The sequence below is a fragment of the Anser anser genome (assembly GCF_964211835.1).
Source record: "Anser anser genome assembly, chromosome: 4".
NCBI classification, from domain to species: domain Eukaryota; kingdom Metazoa; phylum Chordata; class Aves; order Anseriformes; family Anatidae; genus Anser; species Anser anser.
In genome coordinates this window covers 43069446-43092909 of record NC_139724.1, presented here as the reverse complement: position 1 = coordinate 43092909, position 23464 = coordinate 43069446, and the positions used below count along the sequence as shown (strand labels likewise).

The 23464-nt window shown below is 36.3% G+C and overlaps 1 protein-coding gene across 1 annotated transcript in view; it reads right to left on the bottom strand.

The window, feature by feature from the left end:
* Positions 1–23464, bottom strand: part of LOC310899500 (uncharacterized protein) — a 208434-nt gene that overhangs the window by 127914 nt on the left and 57056 nt on the right. The window contains exons 10-11 of the mRNA XM_083835898.1: positions 22150–22246; positions 21683–21759 (exon numbers count right to left, since the gene is read on the bottom strand). The gene's annotated coding sequence lies outside the window, so the exon portion shown is untranslated. The remainder of the gene's footprint in view (positions 1–21682; positions 21760–22149; positions 22247–23464) is intronic.

The following is a 23464-nucleotide window of genomic DNA, read 5'->3' as shown; positions in this document are numbered from 1 at the left end:
GTCTCCAATTCACCGCTGTGTGCCCCTTTTTGTACTTTTGTGTGCCCCTTAACAGGTAAATCAACCTTCAGTTGTACATAAGCCATGGGACACAACAGCATTGTGTGCAACTGTTGTAGAAGAGCCCTTTACAATTTCAAATGAGACATTGCCAATCCTCTGTTAAATTTCATGGGATAATTTAAAACATATGTAAATAGATGAATGGTTTAGAATTCTTTTGGATTGTATTATAAAGACAGCATGCCATCAATTGCAGTAACTGTTTTAACATGCAGAAAATGATAATAGGTTGCAATCCCTCAAGTACAGCAGTGATGAATCATTTAGGGGTGGGGGAGGAATATTTTGTTATTTAAACTTGCTTCCCTCCTAGAATCGTATTCCCTAGGGCTCTGTTGTTAAGAATGGTGATCCTAAATGAGAAGCAGGTAATAAGATCATAGAAAAATACTAAGAAAGAGAAATGTTCATGCACTGACTTGATTCCCAAAACAAATCAAGTCTATAACTGACTTCACCTATAAAGTCTAACTTAGTTAGGTTGAACTTTTCTGAGATACTAAAGTACATCTACTGTCTACTTATTTGATGCATTTCAGAGTGAAAAACACTATGTAAGCAAGAAGATTCCAAGCACTTATCTTTGTGAGATGGAAGACTAAATCAATAAAACTGGTATGTAAAAACCCAAGTGTACAACTTTACATTTCACATACCTCATTTCTAAATTCATACTCATTTCTTGCATACAAGTTACAAATGTAAAAGGTGCTATTCAGCAAAGGAAGGAAAGATATATATGCAGGCAGCTACAAAAACCACAGAGTAGTCATCTAAAGCGGTGAAAGGAAGCACAAATTACTAGCAAAAGAAATTTCATCCACAACAGAGCTCCATAGGTGCTAGCAAGAGTGGAACAATAGTAGAAAGAGTTGAGTATTTTAAAATTGTATCACAAAATAAACACCTGCAATACGTCTACAACAACACCTTATCCATTCCACTAAAACTAATGTAGCTGCCCTCAGAGTGAAAGTTTTCCCACACTGCCATTGTAGAGCCAGACAAAATGTTGGCAATTTTTTTTAAGAGTTAATGGCACATGTTCTGTTTGAAACCAATAACATATTTCAGAATGCTAACTTTTTTAAAAAATCAAAATATAAATAAATGCATTTAACAGAGCTAACATATCATGTAATAAGGTATATAATCCAACATCAAAGCTTTTATGTATTCATCCAAGTGTCCTTGATCTAAAATGAACCCACTTAGACAAAACCAAATTACTGATATGATTAGGGATTTCTCTGTACTAGCTCTCTGTATTAAAGAACGTGATAATGCATTTTTGTCTCTAAAGGCAGAAACCTCTTCCAGGCTCCAAGGTGACACTCAGTCACAAAATGTGTAGAGATTTCCCTTTCCACATAGAAAAAAGAAAAATCATCTTTCACAGACAAGTCTCTCATCACTTTGCATTAGACCAAACAAATGAAAATATTTCCATTTTGAAAAATAGGACAGAAATGTTTCTGTCACCAGAAAAGAAAGCAAGAATGGCAACATTAATCTACTGGAAACCACTTTACATGCTTTCTTCTGAGTCAAAGCAGAGTTCTCCTGAAACCATGTCCTCAGCAACAACAGTATCCCAGTTTTGATGTAGCCCCAACCTGGGAAGGTTCTTATTGTTGGATTGGCATATGATTCCTAAAGGTAACAGTACCTCACAGGGGTGTATTGTCTCTCCTTCATCCCTTGCTCTCTTCCTACCACAGGAAGGATTCAGGACAATACAATGGCAGAGTAATTCCCTATGCCACCATTCAGGTTTACAGGAAGACATGTAAGCAAAACAAACATCACATGAGCAAAGTATATGAAAACAAATATCTCCATGTTCAGTTTCACATGTGTAAGTGGTGTCTTTGTTTTCAGCTAGTCTAAAACATCAGAGTAAAAGAGCATTGACGTGAACTTTTTCAAAACAAATATTGCGCTAATAGCTAACATCCATGTAAGAGGGGAAAGTTAAAGTTTTGTGTACCAACTTGTGCCATTAAAAATATAAGTCCATGACCTGTATATCATATGTAATTGTTATGCTAAATATTCTAACATTTGTTTTAGTCCTAATTTCACAAAGGTTCCACCATCAATTCTAGCCCTGCATTATTTTTTATAAAGAATAAATGGAGGAAGAGGTTTACTGAAGGGCAATCTCCCTTGTAGCTAGGATTGACTTTGTGTGTGATTTTACAAGGGAAATAAATATACAAATATATTTGATTGCAGTGGGTTAACAAATAGACTATTACATTTTCTACTGTGTCAAGACACTTAGTGGAGATACCTGGCTTTATTTCTACATACAAAAGATCGTACTATTCACACACAGTAAGTATGCATCATAATGATGTACGTCTGTGCTCAGCCAGAAACAGTAAAACAGTAAAAAAGTTTGGTGTCTATTTGGAATCAGGAAGCATTTCTGAGGCTTGGCCATATCTGCAAAAATTATTTTCTTCAAACAACAGTCTGTAATTATAGGGGAGATATTCTGAAGGGATTTCAAAAGACCATTAATCTAGTTCAGCGTTAGTGCAGTCTCAAATGGGGTTCAGCTTTTTCTTCCATATCTTCCCACTGAAATGCGTATTTTAACACAGCTTTGAGAAACCCACAGGATGGCATAAATTACCTTTCCAATTTACATAATGAGATTTAGAAAAAGTTGTTGTCAGTATACTGCAAACCATGTTACTTTCCTTGTTTCCTTCTGTATTTCAGATAGACAGCTATAGATATGGAAAGTGGTGGAGGAGAAGAATACATCTCAAATCTCTGTGAGAGAAAACATTGAAGGCTTGATCAGAACATTTCTCTTAGTATGGAGTACTGCTTTTCCAAGATAGCTAGGAAGTAAAACAAATCAGCATCAAGAGTCAGCAAAAGGTTCAGTAATATGTACTTGCCCTGTTTATGCACTGGAAGAGGTAACATACAGCATTACTGTACGTTTACTACCTAAACCTGACTTGAAAGTATTCCAAGATATTAGCAATGACTTTTTGTTTAGCTTGTTTAGAAAAAGACATAAAACACAGAAACAATTTTATGCCACAGATTTTTAGGAAGACTTCATCTCAGCTAATTTACACTTTACTTATATTATCTTAATCCACCAGCTGGGCACTCAGGTTTCTCTGTGGCCTGCAGATAATTTCAGTTCTTCCCATCCCAAAATAGGCATGCTGCAGTGCCGTATGGAATTACCTAATTCCTCACCAGTAACTATCAGATCTTTCTAAATGCTTCAGGATGTATCACAAGTATCTCTCATCAGCAGAAGGGTTTTTGTTTTGTTCTGTTCTTCTATAAAATCAGCCTTGTTATGTTTTAAATATGTATATCAGAAGTTTTCATTGAGACAGATTTTAAAACCTTACTTTAATTTCGACATATATGATGGCACGGATTTTCCTTTAACAATGAAAACGAAGCAGAAGGCTTATCTTTGTCTCTCAGATTGTTTGGATTACATAGGTCTCTTCTCCCTGGAAGTTTCAGTGCCAACAAAACTTGGGCTCTGTCTTTGCTTTTGGCCCCCCAAAACCCTGACCTGTTCTAGGAAATTTTAAAAGAAATTTCTAGAACATGCTCACGTGCTCTGGAAAGCCTCCATATTCAAGCAGCAGCAGCTGAAAGGTCATGATGCTTAACTTATATGTGTATCATAAAATCAAGTTTGAAGTTTTTTTGGAAAAAGAAATACAAAATGCAATTTATGAGGCTCGTCTCCATTCAAACTTATGTGATCCAGACCATGACAGGTTGCCAATTTGCCAGCATAAATAGGAAAATGGTTATAATTAAGTTTCCCTGTGCTGCTGTTCTGGAAAGTTTTGACCATTTTGGTTGTTCCAGAGTCAACGGTTATCCAAGAAGCAGAAGTAAGAGGTAGGCCATAGCAGGAAGGAATTGTGCATCACTGAACATGAGGATGCCAGCCCACACATACGGTACCAGCAAATGTACCAAGACAGAAGGAAAAAGAAACTGCTGAGAGGCCCTAATGAGCCTGAATTAACCAGTGGGTTTCCATGAGAGGCGTATCCAATGGGACAATGAAGAAATGCTGCATGAAAACCTTCTACAGAGATGGAGTCTGGATGATTACATTAGTGAACTGTCTCATATTTTTACCACACACTGTACTGAAAAAATTAGCAGGGTTTTGTTGCTGATTTCTACAGATGATTGCAGTAGTAGCGAAGATTTTTGAGACTGTTAGGATTTTTCTTCTTTGAGCAAGAGTCTTAAAACATCTTTTATGTGCATATGCATGAGAGGGATAAAGGGAAACAATTCATTCACATCTACTGATTTAGGCATCTAGCTTTCTGCATAGCACAGGTTTCTCTAGAAGGTGAATCTGAATAGGAACACAATCAAGGTCCGTAAAATTAAGGACTAATGGGGCCTCTTAATGTGACCTATCTCCTTTAAGCTATACCCACATTAAAATAAATAAATAAAGGTCCTGATTATATGGCTTACTCCTGAAGTTAGTCCTCAAAAATGCATTCTTTTGTTGAACACCATCTTTCTATTGGCTGGTAAATAAAAAACAGACTTTGGCCATTTACATATTTCTGGTTCCTACAATATTTAACTGAGACTGGAGACAACAATCTTGAATAACTGAGGCAAAACAAAACCATATCTATATGTTCAAAAACGTAATTAAATACATTTCATTTTATACTTTGTTTTATCACAATGAGCAATTTAACAGAAAAAAAAATGACAAAATTGTACCAGAGTTAAGTTATTGATCTGTTCATTTTTCCAGGAAAGTTGATGAGCTTAAGAAAAATAAAAGACAAAATCTACAGGTCATTTAGGGATCGAAAAAAATGGATTGAGGGCTAGCAACATTTATTTTGGTCTCAAATGAGCAGCAATAGTGAAGAAACTGCCAGGGTTTTTTTTCCGTATGCCAGAAATATAAGCCAGGTCCTATTCCTGGAATAGGAAAAGTTAAGTCAGTGCAGAAAAATCGGCCAACTAGCTTACCTTGGGCAGAAGTTGTTCTAGACTGTAGCTCTAACTTATTTGGACTGGTGTAAGATACTTTACCTAATCCATGTGCTTGCATGTAAAATCAGTTCTTCCTAAGGAAGTTAAATTTGATGGCATGGGCTGCAGATGGCTGAATGACTTCAAGAACTTTGCAGCAAAAACTGGGTTTAGACATGTAATTTCTACTCAATCCAAAATAGGTTGATATAAAATTGTGTCAAAATAATATATCGCCTATTGAAAATGCTATAGGCACTGATCCATGCATTTAGTGTTATCCAGTTACAGGCAGGTATCAAGGAAGCCTAGGTCATCACCCAATGACATTTTTATTTAACTGAAAAGCAAGAAAATGAATGTTTGCCACATTAGCAACTAACATTAGAAGAACTAGGAATCTGCAGAAATGTAAACAGTCCAGGTAGAAAAAAAAAAAAAAAAAGCTGATCTGAGGCCTCAGGAGTTACCATTATTTCAAAAAGAGACAAAGACAACACCATTGACAATCCGCAATTGCAATCCCAAAGCATGTTTCCTTTTTCTGTCAAAGTTGCCATTTAAACTGAGGAGCTGGCAACACATTTTCCATCTCCAGAAATAAGGCCTAATCACACCAGGGCAAGGGATTTTGGGGACGTATTTTTTTCCCCGCTACAGTAATGAGTATTTTCCACAAATTTATCTTAAATTGTCTTTTCTGCTTTTCTCTAAACTGTCTGTTGATTTTTCCCCTTAAATCATTGACTTCACTTATCTTTTGCATAAATATTTCTCTGAACACATTGCAAATAAAAATTATTTCAATTTACTGACCATGAAAAGTCTTTCCATAATTTAATCAGGGATAATAACCATTCTTGAAGCTGTGAAATGCCTCAGCTGCAATTTTCCATGTAATGAACAATAAACTTTTATATTCAATAATAATGAAGTGTATATTCACTGAGGCATACATTTCTAACCACATAATTTTGAGGGGAATGACATTTTTAAAAGCAGTTACACTCCACGCTAATTAATTTTGAGAACATAAACACTCTCCAAAGTTGCAAAATTACAACGCATTATTGTATAATTGTCTAATAATAACAGTTTTTTGCTCTGTAGATTTTTTTTTCCTTATTATTTTCACCACTACTAGGCTCTTGGGGCATATGTATGGATACTACAAAGCCAATCAGCAATACTGTATGCTTTACATTTCAGCTTTGACTTCTGGTGTTTGCAGAACAGTGTGTGTCAAACTGCTGTTCCCACAGCTGTAAAGCTTTAAAACTTAAGAAAGCATTGAACCAGACTCTGTCTTCACATAATTGGAGCTGTACAAAGTTTTGTTTGGGGGTGTTCATCTAAAATACAAAGCTCCAGCTGACAAAACCCAGGTTCCTCGCCACACAATAAAAGTGTGGGATTATTCATTATTCTGGACATGTAATTAACATGATGATTGGCTCTATGCACCTTTTAAGCAATTAACACTTTTTTTTTTCCCCTTTTAACTACCACTGTCTAAAATCGCCAGGAACTTAAAAAAAAAAAAAAAAGATAAAACCACTGAGGGAATTTCCAAATTAAGAGGTCCTTGAGACTCCAAAGCAAGCCCCAAAACTGTAACAGACACTCTTCTTTTCATAAAGCATTCACAATAGCAGAGGCCCAGCTTACAGCTTTTTACTACGGCAGCGCTCACACTTCAAGGCAGGATACTGTGAGGCCATACAAAGGGAGCCCACAGCTACTGCGCATCACAGACTAATGAATCTTTTTCCATGACAGGTACAGACCTCATGACTGGGGGGAAAGCCAAACTATCAGAGGTAAAGTTCAGTGAATCTGCAGTGGCACAGGCTCAGCGTGCAAGACCCTGCAACAGTCTGGAAGATTTGCCTCTACTCATGGCCATTTTACTGAGTATTTCATAAATCCTGGTGTATATTTATCTGTCACCATATGTTTCAGTCAGCTCTGTGAGCTATCAACAGCATACATGAACTGAGCTGCTGTCAATCTTTAGGTTGCTTCCTGAAGACAAATACACCTATCAGAGCTGTGAGGAAATTTTCCTTTTGTTCTGTCAAAACCTTGAGTGGTTCAATACCTTACAGGCATTTGAAGTGGAGCAGGGAAAGTTTTCTCCAACTCTTATTAATTGTTGTTTGTCAAACATAACATTAGAATTCTAACTAATCCCAACAAATTAGTGAATAATCTCCCTAATTCTATTTGAAATATAGCATAAGAACCTGAATACATTTTCCAGTTATGCACAGTGGGCTTTCTCTCTCATTCGTGAAAAACGGGGCACTAGACTCATTGCCAGAGCTAATGTATAGAGATGCAACTTCACCAGAAAAACACAGATCTTTTCAGCCTCAATTTGCAGAATATGGGGTCCTCTGATTTCTCACGCACTTGCCACAAGCCAGCACTGGCTGTTCCTGTGTGACCTATCTACGATTTTTACCTTTCCTTCCACTTCTTTCCTTGTTTTTGAAACCCAAAGCCTCAAAAGGATTTAAAAACATGATTCTTCTCATCTCATTTCAAATGTCGCAGTATGCATGTCTATATGTGAGCCAGTCATCTGAACTGCCTCTTTAGCCAACAGAGCGAATAAACCCTTCCAGATTACACATTTGACTTATTTTAAAGTCTAACTTGAGCAGAGATTAGTTGTGTGCTAGACAGTCCTTACTTCTGTGCTGACCATGAAGACAGTCTAAATGTCAGATAAATCCCCCTATGGCTAACCCACCTTGTAAAAGAACAGGTTGCTTACAGACACATTTTAAAAGAGCTGCTGCGCAGGTCTCCACATAAAGTCTTCCTTTCAGTCTCACTGAGAAGCATAGATCCAAGTGAAATTTTTTAGCCAAACTTGTCCTGACAGATGGCACAGATTCTGGTCAAGCAAAACATTTCACACACACACAAAAAAATAAATAAATAAATAAAATGGTTTCTATTAATTCTTTTGGTCAGCAAAATAAAATAGTTTTTTCTTATTCCCTGAGGAGAATGCTTCTGTTTTGACATTTTTCTAATGAAACATTTTGTATTCAAAGCCACACTTTATTTTGAAATTTCCTTGCACTTTAATCACAGAATAAACGCTATTGGAATGAGCCAACCAAAAAAATCAACAGTTCTAGTTGTGAGCTCATGTTCCACATTTAGGGTATTGTCTTGTGGCAGAAGAGAATCTCTTTTGCAACCATACCGAGTCTCGGCGTGTGCCTCAGGGCAGTAGTCCTTGCAAAGGTGGAATTTTTGGACATCACAATTTACCTTTCCCTTCAGCTTTTGGCTCATCCCTAGCGTACATCCCTAGGGCGCTAATCCACCCTAATTAGGCTACTAGGAAAATAACAGATAGCTTGCAAGCCTTAAAATGCTTGTTCAGGAAAGTTGACATCTCTGGCAAAGAGCTTACTGTGTCTCCAATCAGGACAAAAGGAGAGACTGGATCACCATAATGAATTCTAATTTTGTATTGCTCTAGAAGGATAAAACGAGGGTGAACTAAGGCCCTGAAATCTTTTAGCACAAGAGCAAATGAAAGCTTTAAATTATGCATTTTTTCTGTCAACTGAATAAGCACGACTTTGTAAGCACGATTTAATCCAAAAAACAGATGCACTCTTCCCTTAAGATAGAAATCTAAGCCAACTGGCTTGCATAAGCGTTTTCTGTGCGTGATTATTGGACGTGGCAGGTTGAAAGAACCAAGAAGCAGGATTTTGAGCCATGGCAGGAGATGCAAAGAACAGAGGTCCAAATCTTCACAGGAAATAAAAGCAGGCAAGAGAGAGAATGGTGGGGGAAGATATTCAGCAGCGCTTAATCACAGAGTTCAGGAATCAGGCTATGAATGCAGTGATGACATGTATAAGTGGCGGTCCTCTTTGTTTGATTTTGCTGTGCAAGCAGCATTGCAAGTTGTTGTGCATCATCCATAACCATGGTTACAATTTTTACCTAGTAATGATTCCATTGTAATTAATAGATGTTCCCACCACATAAGGCAGAACACTGATGAGGAATTTGAAGAGTAGACAATAGTTTATCTTTCATGGAAGTCTCACTTTACATTGAGCAAGCTGCATTCATCATGGTGCTTCTCTCTCAATTTCCTATTCTTTCTGATTATTGATAAACTGAACTTTCCACTCCAGTAGACCTTTTTCTATATTTTGCTTTGTGTACTGCATCTCCTGCTTTTTCAAGGCAGACCATAGATAGAAGTAAGAGTATATTATGCTCTCAGTTATCTTTGTTGTCAGATCAGAATGGATGGTCATTCTGTGCATGTTGCTGCAACCACATCCCTGGCTTATTAAAAAGAAATCAGAGTATGTCTGATATAACTGAAAACCATTAAGTTAGATTTGTTGCTAACATATCAGTGCATGTAAAATTTATTGCTGATTGAACTTTTGAATCTGTAGACAGCTTAAACAAGTCACATTTTGTATTGCTCTACTAACCTTAACATTCTCAGCTGTTGCTCAATATGGAGACTTTCAAACACACAGTCATTTTCTCATTGCTGAGAAGTTATTTTTTACCATATCTACCAACTAGAGGATAAAATTATACAAGAAATAACCTCTACAGGGAAATGCAAAGGGATAAAAAGAGAATAAAAGTAGCATGCACAAAAATCATTGCCTGACTTTGAATCCTTAAATTGGTGTCAACAGTGGCTGTGGCATATAAACACTGTTTTTTCTTAAATGTTATCCTTCCTGTCTATTGGAGAGTTACTGGCAAAACCCATACATATATCAATGGTGTTGGATCAGAACTAACAGCTCCTCATTGCCTAGCTCACATTTGAAAATATGAATATTTGCAAAATTCGCCACCTTTCTCTACACAGAAACCTCCCTGCATATTTCTTCCAGCTGAAATGACAGGAAAATTGTGCATATTGGTTTATTTTTCATACTGATTTTTTATTTTAACCACAGTGAACAGCAATGATGGGTTATACTTTACCATTTAACTGTCCATTGTAAAATAAAACAATTGATTTGATTATTTATGGAGTTGTCTCCAACCTTGAAAGAACACGAGGTTCTCAGAATGGGATTCAAATGAATGAATCAGCCTTCAGGGGAAAAAAAAATAAATAATAATTTTAATTTGAAATTCAGTTATCTTAAACCTCAGCATAATTATGCCACATTGCTTATGCCAATGCTTATGCCAATTATGCCAATGTGACAATGAAAGGACAATATCCACAGCTAATTTTGGATTTGTGAATATACAAGATTAATAGCTTGATAAGCTACAGAGGCTAAATTCTAGCCTTTACTCCATCTACATAAATGGCATTGATTCAGAAGCAACAGCAACATGTTTGCATGGGTGGAAGCTGGCAGAAAAGGAGGACAATAGGAGCTTTTGAAGTTGACAGTATGCCAGTGACAAACCTATAATTTCCTGCTTGCATTATTACATATATATGGCAAATTGTTCTCCCTTCAGATTTCTTTTAATTAGTGTTATTTTTCAGTTTTGGTATTTCCATGTTAAAAAATTAACAGTTAAAAAAATAAACACATAAAATAAAAATAAACACGTTCATTCTCTCCCTCTATTCACTCCCTTGTACCCAGTGGAAAGCAGAGAAGCCCGAGGAGCAGCAGAAGATGAAGTAAGACCACAAAAAAACTGAAAAGTGAAAACTGGCTGCTGCCAGCTCCCCACCAACACACACCATATGAGAACAAGAGCCTGTAATCCCATATACGTGCACATGCATATGGATGACTGCAGTGCCACTATGAATAGAAATTTTTGTCTCAGTTGTGAAAAGACATCAGCTGTTTTTGGCTTCAAAGTCAAGATGTCTGTTTTTAGCCTTTCTTCTGTCAGAGACACCTGATGGCTCTGGACTGAATCCCACACTGACAAATCAGTAGTAGTTAGCTAACTTTTCTGTAGACCATGTAGAGTTAAGGAAAACATTTTAAGTTGTTATCAATGGTTTTCAAAGTTTTGTTAAAGTCTCTTTTTTTTTTTTTTTCATTCATCAAGGAAGATACTGATAGGCTGAGAGCTGTTAGAAAAGAATGGAAAAGCTCAAATCCAAGTTGTAGGACAGAGGAGAGATGGACTAGATGCTGTGCACAGAATAAAAACTCTTTAATCCTCACTGAATATTTATAGTTAATCAAAAAAAAAAAAGACATGTAAAGATAATACTAATTTAACTTCAAAAAAAAAAACATGCATTAATTTTTTCTCCCATTCCAAAACAGAACTTTTAGTAACTGTCAACTTTGCAAATTGGTAAAGAAATTTAAATTACTACAAGTACTGTATCCGGTTGTCATGTGCCAAACAGTGATATACAAGATTAAACAGGAGTCTGTCACTTTTTTTTCTCTCCGTTTTTAAACTGTACCACTCAAAAGCTGCTAACAAGCACTTTAAAGGCAGATATTTTTTTCTCAAAACTATTGACTAAAATGAACATTTTTCACTAGCTACAAGTCTAAAGCTAGGAACTCTGATGAAAAACATCAAGAACATTTTTTTTCCTATTTTCATCTTGCTGTTGAACTAACAAAACCATTACAACCAGGATGAACTGTTTTCTGTTTGTTTTGTTTTTAAATAAAAAAATATAGCAATTACCAGATCATTAACTCTCCAAAGTTGGACAAGTACACTAAGATTATGTCACATCGCTTCTTTACAGTTTAATACATTGACATAAACCTTAAGAACCTTGTTTTCTAAAGGGATGTTGACCTACAGAGAAAATAGGAGTTAGAGTTTCTTCAAAAATCTTGGAACATGGTTAAAGAAAAGGGAAACTCTAATTTGATAATATTATTTGTTAGTTTTAAACAAGCCATTTCATACGTGATTGAAGAGGTCCAAAAGAAATTACAGAAACTTGACCGCTTGAGCTATTTAGAACTCAATTAAGTAAACATGAGAAATACACTATATGGAAAAAGAGTGCAGAGGTAACAGTAAAAGAATCAGATGGTTCTGTAGGGTTTTTCAATCTTTTACTTTAGCATCTGTATGATAAAGAGCAACATAAAGAACAGTCACTGCTGCGGCCAAGCAGGAACACACTTTCAGCACAGCCAAGATATGACATTTTTAGGAACATGGAGTGCATCCATTTTGTTCCTGTGTTTGTACATTTCTGTAAGGATAGCCAGGTTTTTGCAAGGCAGAACACAAAGAGAAAGACCAGGAGGCTGGATATGCTGAGTGTAGTCTAGCAGGATATATTGGACTATTGGTTTCCATCCAGATGCTTTTCAGTGGAACCAGTGTTTCAATGGCCAAGTTTTACTGAGCTCCATGATGTCAAACATAAGGTCCTCTATCACATGACTCAAGAAATTAAGGATAAAAGCTCTGTCTTAAGTGTGATTGTGAATCTGGACAAATTCCTGGTGATAAATTCCTGTTGCAGAATGCATATATTGACAAAAGACACACGGGGGAGGCTGAACTGAAGATAAGTGAAATACAACAAATGTTAAAAAACCATGAATGTGTATTAAAATAAACTATTGTAACAATTATTAGTAGCAGAAAGTTTTCCATAGGCACTTAAAACTTCCACTGAAATCAGTGAACCATTTTAAGGATACAGTTCTGCTGGCAAATCTTACAAATTATTTTAATGGCAATTGAGGGGCCTAACTTTCTGCATTTCTTTTGGTTATGATGGTCTATATGATTGTCCTGTTCTGGTGACCAGCAAGCTACTGAAACACATAAAAATCCTTCATCTCAAAAGCAGATATAGAGAAACTGCGTGGTGTCCCCTCTTTTAAATTGAAAGCAACGCATCTTACATTATCAGACTTCACACAGAAATCTGTCCTCAGAAAGAAAAATAAAGATCAGACAGTAGAAGCAGACACACAGACTTTTTCCTCTGCAAGACAATGAAAGACGGTGGGGGAAAAAGAAAAAGAAAAAAAAAAAAGGAAAGAAAGAATTCCTGTCCTATTGTAGCCCTGCTTACTATTTATATATCATTTAGTAAAGAATCTGTCATACCTGTCAGAAGTTGAGACTATACCATACAGTGATAGAAGATGAAGTACCAGCTGCAGATTCATTAGTCAACGTAACTATAGATTTTTTTCTCTAAAGATTACAGAGGACTTCAAATAAAGCAAACAAAACAAATCACAACAGGTGAAAATTTTATGCCAAATTAACTTCTCAGAAGAAAAATGAAAAAATATTATCTATTAGAAATTTTCCTTCCTTGGCTTCTCCACACCTGAGAAAATATTTGTGTGTGTGTGTGTATATATATATATATATAAAGTAATGATAGGTGTGTGTAAGAAAAAAAGTTTGAGTTTTCTCTCCTGCTTAAAACAGAAATATTCACAAAATCTTTGCCAACCTTGTATAGCAGATACCTGTTTCTTTCACAAGACAGAGCTAAAACCAGTAAAACCAGTAAGATAGAACTGAGTTTACTTTTTTTTTTTTCTTAAAGAATGTTCTAGGAGCATTATTATATTTAATTTCTTGCCCACTTTATAAACTCCAATGTTCAAGAAACGAGGTTTCAGTTGGTTTTCCAGCAAACCAAATCTCTGTATACTTCCTGATAGGCTCCCATCACTCTTAATTCATCAGGCAACCTCTGCTAAAGGCCTTGCTACTGCTCCACCTATAATTCTAAACCATAGTATCATATGATTTCACAACTGTCTCTTATTATCTTCTACCACACAAAATCCTTTGGATGAATATGCCATACTTACTTAATTCACTATTTTTTTCCAGTTATGGAGAAATAGATAATGTCTACATACCAGGTTAAAATTCCTTGGAATGTTTGAGAAGAGGACGTATGCCTATAAATCGTTTGAAAATGAACATGTACAGATGGTTTTAATTGACATTAGGACATGAATCATAACAAAATATAACAAACCAAAAAAAAAAAAAACTAGTGACACTGTTTTAGTCTACTGATTAACCCTTCTGCACAATCTCTGTATGCAACCAATGATGGGACTTAGTGTTTTAAGTACCCTGCTGACAAAGTTTAAAATGGCTAACACCTTTATGTCTTTTTAATATTTTCAAGGCTAACCTGAGAGAGAGAGAGGGAGGGAGGGAATTAGCTTATTAGACTTTTACCTAATTTCAATTTTAGACCAAGAATTTTAAAAATGCTCCAGACAGTATAGTGCTCTGGGTAATATACTACTACTAAGTGAGATTTGTGAGACTTGAAGCTCTGCTTAATATTAAAGAATCTCAGTACTTCCTATAATTGTGCTGTTTCTCACATGACTCTGCCAAATGTGACTTTAGGGATGATGATTCCCAATGCTGGGGTCTGCTTTGCAGCACTTCTTTTGGAAGCTTTGGCCAAAAACATTTACCTGTTTCTAAGGAACAGAAAGGGAGAAAACATGGGAATTTTTTCCTGCTGAAAATAAATAAATAAATAAATAAATGTGTACTAATAAGCTTTCCTTATTAATTTTGTTGTGAAACAAAGCATAGGATTAAGCAGGAAAGTTATTCTATGTCAAAGATACTCTTTCAACTACACCTGTAAAAATGTGCCTATACTCGGCCCAGCCAGACTGCTATCAAGAAAAAAGACTATTTAAGCAAAGCCAGCACAAACTGGAAGTTGGAACTGAACTGCAAATTTCCCTGAAGACCCCTTCTATTCTCAGCTCACTGTAACATGCAGCTGAGCAAAACATTTCCTGTAACTGAAGTATAAGAAGAGAACTTGTAATGACATTTTTTATCGTCTGTGACACTTTGACTTAAATCTGAAGGAGTGAAGCTGTGACTGGATGTAGGGTCTGGAAGTGTGAAGATGGAGACCAATTAGAGACTAAGGGAAGACATTTTGTAAGAGGAATCAAGAGTGCAGCTGGGCCTGCTCAACAAATACCAAGGATGGAAAGAGCAGGTTGGGGAAATGGGCTAATGGAAATGTGTGTGGGTACAGAGAAAGGAAGTGCAAAAAAAACCATCCGTACAGGGGCTGGAACATTGCACCAGACTACCAAAACTACCAGTTTGTCATTAGGAGCAAATTTACCACTTATCTCACGATATGTGGAGATATCTTTAGAGGTGTCTCCAGCAATAACAGAAGCAGTGTAAGCCATGAGGTTTTATAAGATGGGAATCCAGTATGGTAAATTAGCGCCCATTGGCAAAGGTGGGCTTAGGCTACTTGAATATCTGAAAATTCTGCAGCAGAGGTACTGAGGGAATTAAATTTCTCTGGACAATGCACAGAGCTCCTGTGGCCATTAGCAGATATCTAGAGAAGCATGAGATATGGAAAACAGGAACTTCCTGATCCAAATCCAGTGTCTGTGAGCGGTGTTCTTCCTTTTCCTTCCATGAGGTTACCTGATAACTTTCAGATTATGAGTAAATTTTAAGCACCCACTGTGTCCTAGGCTACACTATTCCCTTATGTGGAGTTACATCTTTTGGTTAGTTTTGATCCTGTTGCTGACCAAGCTGCATTTAAAGCCCTAACTCCTGTATTAAAAGAAAAAAGGTGCAATCATTCCCCTCTTCCACTCCCTTCTCCATCACATTTATGATTTTACAGACCTTTGTCCTTTTGTAGCCTAAATGTAATGTTCTGCAGTTGTATCAATTTAATAATTTTTCATACAGAAATGGCCCTTTATTGCTTTCTCCTCTTCCAATCCTACGGTCTATGTAACAGATACATCAGAACAGAACACCAATCAGAATTAAAAACAATCGTAAAAATGAAAATACAATGCAAAAATATTACATAAGGATTTGTACTTTGTTTTCCTCGTGGGAGGAGGTGCTAATCTTTTCTCTTTGGTGACCAATAATAGGACCCAAGGGAACAGCATGAAGCTGTGTCAGAGGAGGTTCAGATCAGATATTAGGAAAAGGTTCTTCACCAAGAGGGTGGTCAGGCACTGGAACAGGTTGTCTAGGACAGTGGTGGTAGCAGTGAGCCTGACAGAGTTTAAGAAGCCTTTGGACAATACTCTCAAATATATGGTATAATTTTTAGGTAGTCCTGTGTGGAGGCTGGAGTTGGACTTCATGATCCTTGTGGTTCCATTCCAACTCAGGATATTCCATGATTCTATGATATAACTGCAAATAGCTATGAAAATGCTGGTTCCTTGCATCTATGCCCCAGATTCAGTGTTTTCATACAGGTATTACAGATGAGCTTTGAAGACATTTTTTTCTAGGGGGTGAGTGGAGAAGTATCCTTCTGAAAAAGCTCCACAAAAAAAAAAAAAAAAAAAGAGATATTAAATGTTTAGCCCAGGTTCACAAAGTGAGAGAGCTGAGGAAGACTGTTGCTTCAACAAGAGAAACAAACAACAAACAAGCTTATAATGAGTTTCAAAGGTGACAATAAGAAAGTGAATTTGGTGCCAGAAAGCTTACTGAGAATATCAGTGAGGAAAGAATTATGATTACTCAAAGGTTAACAACTGTGTTCATTATGAGTAGGTGAAATGGACTCAGGGATAGTAATGGGGCTACAGCCATAATAAATAAAACGGTGGATTATAGAAAGGCCTTGGTGTGTTTGAGAGCACAAGTACTAATACTAAAAATCAGAATACAAGGCCCAAAAAAATTAAAATACTTTTGGGTGTGTGTGTGCATTTCCTTCACCACACATATTCACTGTCAATCAAGACCTGGGGCAGAGCATATGGGGGTGATCTTGCCCGTATCAAACCACATAGTAAACAGCAACATCATATCATGAGATTTCAAATAACAGCGTTTTCCAATGTATTCAGAAAGCAGGACAAAGAAAGAGGCAGGCATTAGACACTCTGAATCAAAACCTATTCAGACCATTCTATGTTTCTGAACATCAGCCCATACAGGCCTTGCAATCACGCAGGACCGTCATCTTAACAAGCAAAATCTTGAACAAGTAGTGTTAAAAGCATTTGAATGGGCTCTAGAGAGCCAGTATTACAACTCTGAGACAGCAGATCAGGCAAAACAACAAGATTATTACAGACTCCCCAAACAGAAATTAAATGCTAGTAGAATACTTCACATCCCTGAAAAAATAATGATCTCCAAAACAGGCAGCTTTTCACCAAAAGGCCTGTTTGGATCTTCATCTGTTTTCAAGAGAGCTATGTACATTTTCCATTGCTGACCATGAGATCAGTCTTGGGTTCCAAGCATAGGTCCAGAAGCCATTATACTGAACAACAAAAGTCATCACATACAAATTATAGGGGAATGACTATTTTGGGGGCCAATTTTAATATTTTATATTCGGACAAAGTATTCTGGAGAATGTTTCTAAGTTACCAGAAGATAAATAATTATTAAATGATACCAAACAAATACCAAGTGCATCCTTTCCAGTATAAATATGTGGGCAAATAATCCAAAAGTTCATGAAGTTCAACTTCAGGAAATTTCAGTCCACTTACACTTCTGGTCCAAACTTTAGAAAACTTATTTTAAACCTTTTAGAAGGTTTGGAGAAGGCAGATGCAGCATTTCTGTTGATGTTTTACTGTTGCTGTAATGGTCATTGTTTGGGGAACGATTTACTAAAGTGCAATGAAGCACTCTTTTTTGTTAAGACTCAGCAAAAGTTGACTACTTAATTCCACTTTGTTCCTTTGAAAAGCTCTCTAGATATCCTAGTGTTCCACACAGCAGCCCAAATAAAACCTAAAACCCTATGGTGTAAGTGTTGTCAAGAGAGGAAGAAGTTGACTACAGCACTGTAAACTTCTGTACTAACGCCTTTGTTTGATAGAGGGAGCAGTACATAAAAGCAAATGGCAAAGTTCTTCCTCCACAAGAACAAGCCAAATAGGAATATGTAGGACAACCAGGAGAACATTACTTATGCGGGAAAAAAAATAATCTATGACACCCAATACTTACAATACAAGCTCTGATATTACTGTAAGATTGGGGTGTTACTTAATACATTGCTGCAAAACCATAGGTGTTTTGAAGTGCATAATGCCCCTTTAAATCAGATCATGCAATTTCATATAAACCTCTGGATAGAAAAGAAATTAAATATACAGATCATGTTACATAAACTGTGGAACAGATGCTTTATATTTATTTTTTATTCTTGTATAAGGTTTTACTCATTCCTAATCAACTGTTTATATGACTAAAATTTGGGTTAAATTGAAATTATGTGTTTTATTTGAATTTTTGAAAGCATGTAATGCCCATAGTTGTCCTGGCATCATTTTAAAAAATGAAGTCATTAAAACATTTTCCAGTCTAATAGGGAAGACAACAAAGTTGAGCATGCTGTACAGCAATATTTTACTATTGTATGTACTGTTGTATCTCGCAATTAAAATCCACCAGCTTCTCATGCCACAAAGGAAATAGTATCAATCATTCAAATGTAATAATATATACACATCAATATACATCAATAAATACATCATGTGAAAGAATAAAATATAACAAGAATTTGCCATGAAATATATTGTACATTTGGATTTCTTTTCTGAAAGAAAATAATTAAAACTGATTAAAGGAATTAAATCAATTTTATTGTTTTAAAAGGTAAAAGCCAGAAGTCTGCTAGAATAAATATTTTTAATCAATATTGAAATGAAAAATGTAAAATGATTTAAGGCATAAATTGCAAAAGGGGACCTTCATCCCAAATCATCCTGTCTTTAAACTTCAAAGATCAGCCTATTTCATAGGTTCAAAATCACCAAGGAAATGATTCCAAGAACTTTTTAATGGCCATTGGTACTCGATGGTACAACACTGAGAAATTTTTTGAAGTGTCAGATTTCACTTCAAGAACCAGGCAAAAGGCTTATCAGTAGGCTCATAGCAAATGGTGGCCATGTTGCTTAAATGACAATTATATGCCAAGGAAATAGAAGATATAGTACAGTTGTGACATTCTGTTTTATACTGTGGGGTCTAATGTCTGTTGTGAGGCTTATGGCACCTGCAGCAAAATGGTCTTTGGAGTAGATATTATTCAAACCATCTAAACCTGCCATGTATTTTGCCTTCAGTTATGTGGGACAGCACTTGCTGGCCCAGGCCAGGTGCCCTGTATTATTCTTAGCAGGTTTTTTAAGATGAACAGTGAAGAAATTATTTATCCTGAATATTACGAATGTGACAAATTTCAGAGGAAAAAGCACCCAGGCAGGGGAGAAATATCCACATGCGTGCCTCTCAGGCTTGCTGCTTACAACCAGCATGCTCTGGAGGAGCTGAGTTTGCAGCTTGGCTCCAAGCCCCTGAACAGCCCCATTTCCTTTATACATCCCAGGACCACACCACTAAGCTATTGTAAGTGTGCCCAGTATCATGATGTACCCATCAAGCAAATTTACTTCAGTTTCAAACAAAATTCCTGCAAATTATTACTCTTAGAGATATTTTCCCTCAATGTAAATAAAACCTAGTAAAAGTAGGAAAGAATAAAAGATTGTAATGACTTAAAATTATCAGTGAGTTATACCTGCCCCATACTCTTTCCAAGGATGATATGATTGTTCTGGCTATAACCTGGTAAGCGTTTCACAACATTTCAGCAGATAGAAAACCTCCTCCTTTGACAAAGTCAGGAACCATGAGGCATTTATACAACAGTATGCATGGTACATGCCTGCAATCCCACAAGTATAACAAAGAAAAAACAGAAGCTCCCAAACTGTGAAGTTCAAATACAGACTTTCCCCAGATTTAAAGATAGCTGAAGCCAGTTACTGTTTCAACACAATAGAAGGTTTTGAGCCAGACGCAAATTTTGGCTATATAAATGACTTTGTGAAATTCAAGAGTTTTCATGAAATAGGCTTTGGTTTGATATACAAACAAGATAAGGACTAGCCACAAAGTTCAGATCTGAATCTGGGCCAAAACTAAGTCTGGGCTAAGATCTACATAATCCAAAATGAGCAAAATTTGACATTAATTTGCTCTGTGGTGCATCTGTCCCAAAAAGAAAACAATACACTTTGGATGAAAGTGAGTATTTTGCTTCTCTGTTGTCAAAGTACACAATTGTGATGTAAAGATTGGCTGTGTAACAGACTCCACAACAACCCTTAGGAAAATTCTCCAGTGATTATTAATAATGTGCTCCTTCTTTCTAATATGAATTTATCCAAGTTTTCAACTTGGAGTCATTGAATCTTCTGACAACTTTCTCTGCTACACTGGTGATCCCAATTTTCAAGTTTTATTCACCTTAGAAGTATGTATCAGCAATAACAGCTTGTCATAGTCAGACTAAACAACATAAATATGAATGCAAAACATATATATTTCCTAATGCCTTCTTTATCGTGACGTTTGTTTTCTGATCAGATTTTGACCACCCAACCTGAAAACTTAATGCTTGGGCACACTTAGAGCCCAATAACCAGTGTATCAAGACCAAATAAAATGTGTCTTGAGATTCCTTTGCTTATTTGTGTATGGATCATATCAGCTCTTTTGGCCACAGAAGTGGTCCAGAAGGTAGCAATCAATTATTATCCAAATCTTTATTCATTGTTTCCAAAATGGAGACCCCTCTTCTGTAATTACAGCTGTCCCCTTAGCTAGTAGATGTAGGGAGAATTTGGCCATATTCAGACATGCTATTTGTTGAATCCAAATGACCGTATGATCTAGATTTTCCTTTCTCATTAATCACTCCCCAGTTTTTATGCCACTATTACACCATTAGGAAAACTGCTAAATATTATTCCAGCATGTTACTATGGACAAATGCTAGAGTTAATGCCAATTAAGTAGCATCAATACCTTTTGCAGAGAGTATCATGCTTATGGTTGTGGAGGAAGATAGTATTTCCACCAGAACAAGGATCACAACATAACCTTGGTAACTTTTAAAAAACTCCAAAACCATCAAGCAACAGAATCTGCCAAGTTATAAGGTCAGAGTCTCTCGTCAAGGAGAAGATATGGAGCAAGACAGGCACTAAGAATTTTTGCAAAGTTCTCAGGTTACTTTGTCATTCTTCCAATTCTCCTTTTCCAATCCTCCATCCAATATTATGGGATGAAACCGTGTGAAGGAATGAGTTGGAAAAGTCTGGAGGATAACTTGAAACTCTTCTTAGCCTCTGGAAAATTCTGAAATCCGTCCTATTTAATTATGCCACAGCTTGTATAACACTTTGGCTGCATTTCCCTTTCTGCTTTGTTTTGTTTGTGTTACTAAGAATATTTGCATGAAAACAGGATATTTATTAAGAGTTCATCATCTCCTGCTGTGTATTCCCTATTTTAAGTCATATTCCTTAACATTTATTAGCAGAAGGAGACCATAAATTCTCTTTCCCGTAAATGTTCCTAATAATAAAATGAGCAAAAGAACTGAAGTGAAGCAGAGATATTCAGAGAAAAAGAAAGAGTGAGAAGGAGAGATTAGATGATACATACTATAAGCATAACTTGTGTTTTTCAGAGCAACAGCGTAACGTATTTCCCATACTGTGTGAACTTTTCTTTAATATTTTTTATCCACTCTTCCATTACCAAGCAGTCATTCCTCAAATTAGGCAGACATACATGAAAGTCCTACCTTGCCATCAGAAAGCAAGTGAAGACTCCCCCTCGGCCCTTTTAATTCTGCTGATTTGTTTTGAAAAGGGTGGCAACCTACAAGAGGAAAATACAGCATGGAAAAGAAGTATTCATATTGCCCACACAGCTGGCACCCTAGATATGGAGTATCAGAAGAAAATATTAAAGTGTTTGCCAAGAAAAGACTAAGCAAGCCTCAAATACAGTCTTGGGTTTAGCTTTATACCGTCTTCTCATTTATCATTTTGCTTCAGAATATGGTTTGCATTTCGAAGATGTACTAGATTGATAGATTCTCACATGACTGAACATGTTTACAATTTTGAGGGCTTTTTTTAGCACTAAAATCTGCAAAGATCTACAAGTAGTTGGCTGCAGAAAATGAGTGAGGAACTATTCTGAAGTACTAAGCAGTAGTCCAGAGCATTAACATATACAACACACACCCAAAGGATTTCTACTTACCCTTTGCAGGATAAAAATGCAGATTACATGCAGTTGCTAAGCATTTTCAGGGCTAGACATTTATAAATCTGGGGACATTTTTCTTCCAAATAGGAATCTAGACATAAGAAAAAGATGTAAGAAAAGGGTTGGGAATGATTCCATCACTCTGGCATACAGTACAATCAGTATTATATGATCATATCTTCAGAAATGTTAAGCAAACAAAAACCACCTAAAAATAGGATAAATATTCCCTTTTGGAAATTGGGTGATAAGCCTCATTGGGTGTTAAAATCTGTCTGTCTATACTGGTCCCAGCTAGTTTAAAGCCAAGGACCCACTCATTGCAATTAAAGAGGAATATTTTAAATGCTGTCCCAGGACAAATTATTTTTATTGGTTTGATGTGAAACTGAGATGTCAGTTGTATCCCTTTCCTTTGTCTTTCTTGAAGCATTGCTTCAGTTAGGCTAAAGTTAGGTTCAAACCATTCTGGCCTTCTAGACCCAAACCACTTATTTTCAGTGATAGAGGGACAAATTCAGCAGCTATACCACATTTCTCCTCAACTTGTGGAAGCTTCACACACAAAAGAAATCAGACCTAAAACTATTTCAGTTAAAACCCTAAACGGTACAATGAGCTTGACAAGAGAAAACAAGAAACTGAATAGGGCATTTACGTATCAGCCCAAATATATTTGATATTCTTGGCACCTGTTTTCATGTGATATTTGTTAGCTACTTCAGGACTATCCAAAGTGTTATGATGGATCAGATCTCAACTGCTTCAGCATGCTTGTCTGACAGTGTTCAGTACTGAACACAAACAACTCCATGTTAGACAGATATAAATTAACCCACTCCCTAGAAAGGCCAATTGCTAAAGAAAGGCTTATGTTCTGAAATGATATGGCCCTTTTCTTTTTGTCCCCCCTACACAAAGAATGCACCCCAAAAAAAAAAAAATCCTGAAGTTATATAAGAAATTAATATTTTCACAAGCAATTCTAGCTGGTGGGCTCAGTGCAGGAAACTGGGGCCCACACATTCTTGAAAATTACAAATATTAGGAAATAATAGAACTTTCACAAAGCACAAGTGCCTATAAAAAAAAAAAAAAAAAAAAAAACGAAACATAAGCATCTATTAAACTAGGTCAGTAGGACAAAATATACAACTATAATCCCTGGTCCAGACATGGGTCATGAATGTTGATCTCCATTACGTGGTCCTATAGTACCCACTATTCAGCATCATGCCTACTCCTTCCTCCATGTTTGGTTAATCAAGTGGTCTCACTGTGACACCAATCTCAAAGACTGTCTATTCTT